This window comes from Phoenix dactylifera, chromosome 7, assembly GCF_009389715.1.
Source record: "Phoenix dactylifera cultivar Barhee BC4 chromosome 7, palm_55x_up_171113_PBpolish2nd_filt_p, whole genome shotgun sequence".
Lineage (NCBI taxonomy): Eukaryota > Viridiplantae > Streptophyta > Magnoliopsida > Arecales > Arecaceae > Phoenix > Phoenix dactylifera.
Genome location: NC_052398.1, coordinates 9,285,452 through 9,291,437, shown reverse-complemented (window position 1 = coordinate 9,291,437; position 5,986 = coordinate 9,285,452). Strand labels below are relative to the sequence as shown.

The window sequence follows — 5,986 nt, the reverse complement described above, 5'->3', positions numbered from 1 at the left end:
TGGTGATTTAAATAAAGAAGTTTATATAGAACTGCCACCAGGTTTTTTGTCGAAAGGGAGAGAAAGGAGAACAATTAGTGTATCGCTTCAACAAATTCTTATATGGTCTTAAACAAGCCTCCCATAATTGGATTTTTAAATTCTCTACTGCACCACTTCAGGCCGGTTTCACTCAATCAGTTGTTGATTATTCACTCTTTACCCTCAAATCCAAGGGCAACATCACCATTGTGCTTATTTATATTGATGATATACTTATTACTAATAGTGATCCTTCTTTCATTACTTCCACTAAATCTTTCTTCTAAGATTAATTTCGAATTAAAGAACTTGGAACACTTAAACACTTTTTAGGCATTGAAGTTGCACGCTCCAGTAATTGTATTTTTCTCTTTCAACAGAAATATGCCTTAGATATTTTTGAAGATCAGTTGTTCTAGGTGCTAAACCAACACACACCTTGATGAAGAAAAATTTAAAATTATCACTTGATTTTGGAGAACCTTTGCATAATCCTAGACTATACAAACATATGATAGATTATTTGATCTATCTCACAATCACTCATCCAAATATTATCTTTGTTGTTAATTTTTTTAGTCAGTTTATGCAGGTACCACGCCAATCACATATGGATGCTGCTCTTTGAGTCTTAAGATACCTCAAATCATGCCCTGGTTTTGGTATCCTCATGCATATTTCGAACAGCTTCCATCTCAATACTTATTGTGATGCTGATTGGGCGACTTATTCCACTACTCGCCATTTTATTATAGGTTACTGTATCTTTCTTGTTAATAGCCCCATCTCATGGCGCATAAAAAAATAAAGTACCATCTCTCACTTCACCACTAAAGCTGGGTATCGATCAATGATCTCTACCACTTGTGAATTAGTTTGGCTCAAAACTTTACTATCTGACTGGGCTTTCACCACCCTCAACCTATGTCTTTCTTTTGTGATTACCAAGCAACACTTCATATTGTTGCTAACCCTGTATTCCATGTGCAGACAAAACACATCGAAATAGATTGTCATGTCTTTTGGAAAAAACTACAAGCAGGCATAATCCAAACCAAGTTCTTTCAAAGTGATAACTTGAGATATCAGCTTGAGAGAGAGTATTAGAGATGTCAATATCATACACAATCTCACCTATTACAGTATGTACGATATTGGATGTCATAGCTGCTACATATTGCATGCATAATCTTGGTATATCAGCTCATATCAATCTCTAAAAATTATGGGATCTGATTGTAATATTCAAATTATAGGATTTTGCTATTGTATTATACTATATCTGGTCCTTAGTATCTTTTCCATAATTAATCATGAATTTTTATTGTTGTATTCAGGGCGGCCCAATGCATTTAGGGGCCTAAGGCGAACTAACCAAAAGAGGCCTTTTTTTTAATAATAAAAATAATTAATAAGTGCAAAATTTTAAGGAAGTATTTCAATTACTCCATAACATCTACTCATTGTCATAGAGCTAGCTAAAATGGTGTATTTGTTTTTGCGTTTCCTACCATTATAGTGTATTTTTTTCCTCAATTTACACTCACGTCTTTCAGTCAGCCTACCTCCTTATATTTTAGTTTAAGAATACAACAGCGGAACCTTTAACCTTAAAGGCTGACTTGCAACCGACTTAATTTAATTCAACAGCCCGAGAATTCTATATATGAGTGGCACTGAAGCGCCAAAAACCAAAGACTTCTCTTTGGAATAAAAGCAAACATATCATGTACAATACAAGTCCAGACAACTAAAAATTAGAATACTCAAACCCCAAAACTAAAAAATGTACACCATCTCAACACAGTGCATTTATTAAAAAGAAAAAGGAACAAAAAATTTTTTTTGAGAGAAAGCGAGCTCACCAAACGGTCCAAACCTGCTGTTGATGACATAGATCTCATGAAGGGTGACGTAGTGCATGACCTCCTTCCTCTTCTGCAGCTCCACTTCAGCCCTTTGGGCACCTCACAAATTTCGTATGGGGTCCAACGGCATCATGCAACCTCCCTTTTGCTTTCAAGAAGCACAGTGTTTCTTTCTTTCTTTCTTTCTCCTTTTGCTCTGCTCTTTGGCTTTAGTGGGGAGAGTTTGGAATGGGTTTTGCTCACACAAAAGAAGCCTTTCTTGACTGCAAGTGGAGGGGGGAGGGGCCCGCGGTCAGTGGTACTCCTTGTAAGTTGTAACCCCGGTGGCCGGCCGGAGACGACCTCGCCCGCTCGCCCTTGTTGGTCACGACGAAGGCGAAGACGGTGAAGCAGAACTGCAGAAGAGGATGACGATAAGGAGCAGAGGAAGAAGATGCAGAAGAGTTGAAGAGTATGTTTATATCCAGAGAATAACTGAGGTAGAGGCATAGTGCTAGAGCCCAGAGGAGCCAGGCTGCCAGAGGCGTAGCGTAGGTTTATAGCTTTTCGCTGTGGGTGATGGGATTGGGACGGGCGGACGACGACTCTAGACACCCTCATCTTCCCACGTCTTGTCGACGTAGCTGCTGCTCTGGCTCAGTGATTGCAATTTACTGTAGATACAGACTCTAGGTGGGGGCCTTCCTTTGGGCCGGGGCCTTAGGCGACCGCCTAGGTCGCCTAAGGCTTGGGCCGGCCCTAGTTGTATTCTACTATATCTGGGAGCTCAACTTGTATATAAAGTACACCAGTGTCATGAACTGAATAAGCAATTCAAATTTTATTTCTAATACAAATTTCTCAATAGATATACAGATTTCTGCAGGTGCGAAACCTGCATCATAGAGGATCCTAGATATATGGAGAAGGGGTATAAAGTGCAACCTGAGGTACACCAAGAGTGAGATCTTGCATAATTGCATGAATCATGCGTAGACCCAAAAAAAAAAAACATGGTACGGCAGCATTAATTCTAGTTAGTGCCCATTTTTCACAAAGACTCAAAGCTGGCAATTTGACAAAATCAACCGCACTTTGTTTATTCCAGCACTGAAGAACATCAGCTTAATGGTATGTGAATGCGATGCTCAACTCCATCATCCCACCCAAGTAGTTGATGCGTTTGGTATGTGAATGACATGTATGACAATGAAGTTGGCAGAACAAGTTTGGGTTTGTCTTCTCCGTCAAAGATCTTAGAGCTTTTGATTAGATCCTGCCTCATGTCCATCCTTACGGCCAGGTTTGCTTCAGGGATAAGAAAAAGTAGAAGTGTAGAACAAGGATGGTGTTACTCCTCTTGGAATAACTACTGCTCTTTCCGCTTGTCTCCTCTTTTCCTTTCTATTTTGTTTTAGCATGGATACTCTGTGGTGCACACACGACATCGTAGAGTACTATATCACTATGAATGACTGCTATCAAAAGATGGACAGCCATCAAATAAGGCAATCCACAACCATGTACCATATCATATACGGTTGTACTCCGTGGTGCATGAGCTGCACCATAGAGAATTCTCATAATTTTTTTAAAATCCTAATCCCTGATTAAAAAGATTGTAGTTATTTATTTTTATTTTTTTTTCCACATAAGAAAAAATAATATCACTTATATATATTTTATCCAACTTCAGTAACTTCGACACCCTCATTATGTTTCTTCAGATCCCTTTTAGCTGCTAGTCTACTACAAAATCATTGTTCTTGTTAAAAGGTCCGTCTTCCATCAATGCACAGCCAGCTACCTCCACTTGCATTTCTATTGATTTCTATGGCCTTTTCGCCTTCCACACCACTTTCATACATCTTTCGGTGCCATCCCTTCTCACAATCTCATTCTCGTCCACTCTGGCTCGCACTCCCCGGTTGGTCTGTCCATAGAGGCGCCCCCACCTTAGGCACTCCTATGCTTATTGCTTCCAAGGTAGAATTCCACCTGCAATGCGTCACCAAACATTTGATTGCCCCCTAGTTGTGAGCACCCTGGCACAACCAATCCTCTCTCCTTTGTCTCCTCCATGAATTAATTTGGTTGGAAGTTTATCTTCAATTGTTCGCACTACAACAAAAAGTACAGTTGCTCTTGGTTAAACCCCCCACCCCATATATATATATATATATAGTAGGATTATATTGGACTATATACATATATACATTCATACATACCTACATACACATGTATTGACTATATTGGACATGCTATAAACAATCACGACATAAAGGAAGTTGCAGGCTAACTTTTTATTCTTTGGATCCATATCAACTATTAGTAGATTCAATGGTGTTAGGTCTCATTTTGAAGAAAATTGGGTGGAGTTTGAAAGAGGGTCAGAAGTTAGACTGCACTTGGCAATTAATATCCAAAGAAAGATATTATGTATCTTGCAAATTTCTGCTTCTGCACATGAATTGCAGAATGGATCCAGTGGCTCTCATGAATTTTGCCACAAATGAGTAAGAGCATGAAACTCAGAATACCCGTGAGATCTAAAAATCCATGTTCAACATTGCTTGCGCTGCATGTGTACTTATTTTCTAGAAATTGATAGGCTAAATCTTTTTCTCATAAGAAATATTCAAAAGGCTAAAAGATAGATTAGGAAGAGTCATGGTGGGCATCGGAACTCTCGATTTATGCATCTTTTTGCAGTCATTTTAGCAAATATTTGATCATTCAGAAAATTTTGGAAAAGGAAAAGAAAATTCTTTTAAGAAAACATAACCAATTTTTTTAAAAAATATTTTTATTATTTTAATTTTTTTTCCCAATATATAGATTTTTTTTTCCCCAAAAGTTCAGTTTTTCCAACTCTAATTTCAAGTTGTTTTTCTGGAAGAGAGAGATAGTGACCCCAGCCTGATAAAAAACCTCGACACCAGAACACAGGAACCAATTTCCGTGCCAGAAAGTTTCCCCCTTGAATATTATATAAACTGGGCTGGACTGGACGAGTTTTTTTTAGTTCCATTAGGCCTCTTGCATGCGCGCGCGCGCGCACACACACATATATTTGAATATGTGCTCTTCAAAAATCTAAAAATTTACATCCTTCAAATGGAAGTTGTTTCATGAAATTATGTTGTTACTGAAGTATGGGAATTAATCCTAATACTTGGGTGCTTAATTTTTGTTGGAGTCTAGTTCGGAATCTTGCTTTGGAACTCTGGGACCTTCTGGATTCTCTCAGCAGAATGATCTTATCACTGCATATCAACAGAATGGTTTGGAGATGGACTGCTTCTGTCCAATCTTTCTTTATTTTTCTAGACTTTGGTGGTATTTCTACGCCTCAATTCTTGAAGATTTGGAAAGCCTGTGCCGGAGAGATGGTAAAGATTTTGTGGTCAGTCCTCAATAACAGAATTTTAACAGCTGATAATCTTCTTAAAAGAGGCTGACTGCTTCCTCATGCTTGTGCCTTTTGTAACTCCGGTGATGAAATGGCCCGTAGTTTGTTGCTAAGCTACTCTCTCTCTCCGAAAGAATTTGGGTTTATTTTGACTAGTTTTCATACTTCTTCCTTGCCAGGCTCAATTTTTGAGCTCTGCGTAGGGAAACAGACTTTTCTCTATAAAAATATATTCGCAGAAGTATGGTACTTCTATACATTTCAGATTTCTTTCAAACAACTTATTCAAACAATGCTTAATTTTTTGTTTATCCATCAGGAAAACCACCACTAGCATGTCATTTTGTATATGAATATGAAAATTTTTAATATATATATATATATATATATATATATATATATATATATATATATATACCCGTACAAATGGCTCCCAATTTGGATAGATACGATACCCGTACAAATGAACATATATGGGCAAGGAATCTCTATTATTGAATCATTCACAGTCCATATCATTATCCTTACATTTATTAGATAAAATTTTTTAATACTTTACTTTATTTAGATTTAGTCCCTTTAATTGACATGGATACAAATACTCTACTAGGATAGGATGATGCACGGGAAATGGTCGGGATAGCTCAGTTGGTAGAGCAGAGGACTGAAAATCCTCGTGTCACCAGTTCAAATCTGGTTCCTGACA

At 37.9% G+C, this 5,986-nt stretch overlaps 1 long non-coding RNA gene and 1 other non-coding gene across 2 annotated transcripts; one reads left to right on the top strand and one right to left on the bottom strand.

Annotated features, from left to right (window-relative positions):
* Window positions 1-1,686: 1,686 nt before the first annotated feature.
* On the bottom strand, window positions 1,687-2,622 carry LOC120111423. Its single transcript, XR_005512615.1, has 2 exons — window positions 2,365-2,622; window positions 1,687-2,284 (listed from the first exon to the last, which is right to left on the bottom strand). It is a non-coding gene; the product is annotated as an uncharacterized LOC120111423 (long non-coding RNA).
* A 3,291-nt stretch (window positions 2,623-5,913) lies between these two features.
* On the top strand, window positions 5,914-5,986 carry TRNAF-GAA. The gene has a single exon. It is a non-coding gene; the product is annotated as a tRNA-Phe (tRNA).